Here is a 2,085-nt window from a genome sequence, read left to right on the forward strand (position 1 = left end):
AAATGTGCATTCCATCGGCTGAGATGCTTCTGGTGTATGAGGTTATACAGGATGCTGTTGTTGTAGTGACTGGGATGTTTTTCTTTTTATATGAATTGAAAATGTATACTTTGAGGCACGTTCAACCAGAATCAATGTTTTAATCAGAAAGGAAATGAAATACATGTCATGATCTGTAGCAGAGAAAATCAATTTAGAACCAAATCAATCAAATTAAAACAACGTTATTACAACCCTTTCTCCTTTAGGACCATAATAACTTGATTTGACATATTACACATCGTCTATGCGCCTCTTTGATGCTAATTTTCATCCTTGGGTGGCCATTCCTGTCTCAAGTAATGCTGAAATACAATATTTTAGCTTTGTGCGCATGGTAATGTCTTTACAGCCTTCATCAAGATGCCCATTAAAAGATAAAGTGATCAGGATTGTCCCAAATGAGACATCCAAACACGAACGAGAACTATGAGGCCCCAGATGACAGACGCTGACTACATTTCACAATAACACTCTTGATTATGCCTCAACAAAATGAAAGACCATTTAAAAAAGTATTACGGTTCATGTAATTATTCAAAATGCTAAGATATAATTTGAAGTGCAAAGACGCCAACACTATGTATAACTATATTATGCACATTTCATTATAAAAAAATAAAAAATAACCTACTAATGTAAAATTACGGCTACTCAACCCAATCAGAAAACATTAACACATGGTGGGCCTGCTTTTAATATTGGACAGATTATACAACGTGATTGGTTGTTATGAGAAAACGAACCAATGGGAGTTCCCCTGTATGTTTCTGTGGGTGTTAGGGTTAGAATTGCTAGCGGGATGCAAACATCCTGGGCTCCCTTGAGTTCAATCTGACTAAAGCAAATATTTGTGATGTAGTGTGAACATCACAGAAACCTGGAGATGCCGCCTTTGTGGGAATACTGTGATATCTTGGTTTAGGTTGCTTGGTAAAAATATAAAATAACAGTTATGTTCACACAGTGCAGCAATACGTGAATCCTGAAACTATGTACATAGTTTATTTATTTAATTAGCAAAATGCACACAACAAAAAAAAGGTTGGATACTACAAGGTTGCATGGAATTTGATAGGGGATTCAAGTAAAACAATTGCAATGATTTCATATAATTAGCAATTTAAAATTGGTTGTATTTGCTACAGTTTAATCATGACATTTGGACTTCTTTGCTGATGGTTCAGATGGGTTCATGTCGGCAATGTAATTCCATTCAAGGCACCTTCCACCAAAATCCACATGAACCTGGTTTTGTGCATCATTTGTACAGTGAGGGGTGAAGAACCATTTGAAAACATTAAAACGGTTGACGGTTGCGTTTTCAACTGTCTACCCCAATGCAGAAATGTGTGGCAAGCTGCTTCCCTCAAACACAAGGTTTGGTCTTTAAACTGTACTGGTACATATCTACCTCAGTATGGCCATATCAAAAGGAACCAATAAGGTTTTTCTAGACGTGGTCGACACTGCTGTTTAAAAGGTTATCAAAATAGGTTACACAATTAGTTAACATTTGGCACCGAAAGACAATGACACAATAGACCTATCTAGCATTAGCATTGCGGTTAGCATTAGGCCCATCTTTTGATGCTACCTACCTGAATTACATTCAGCCAACATGCTGAATTACATTAGCCATTTAGGCTCACATAACGTTTGTTCATATAATATATGACAAACCTGACTCAAGTTTAGCACACCTCAGTGATTCACTTTGCCTGTCTTAAATGTTCAGATGACAGAAAATGTTGATTCTATCCAATCTATAGGGTTCAATTTGTGCACTGAATAGCATTTTTGTGAGTGAGCCCTGAAATATAACCAATGGCAATGACCATTCAAATTCATCTAGGAGGTCAGGTATGATTCACATTTAATATATATATATATATATATATATATATATATATATATATATATATATATATATATATATATATAACTTGTGAATACAGGACATACAACTGGTGCAGCAATGGTTTGCAGTGACACGCCCTGACACAAATGACACGCCCTGTAAGTTGACCGCTTCCTCTTACCACC

Source organism: Gadus morhua, chromosome 14, assembly GCF_902167405.1.
Source record: "Gadus morhua chromosome 14, gadMor3.0, whole genome shotgun sequence".
Taxonomy (NCBI): Eukaryota; Metazoa; Chordata; class Actinopteri; order Gadiformes; family Gadidae; genus Gadus; species Gadus morhua.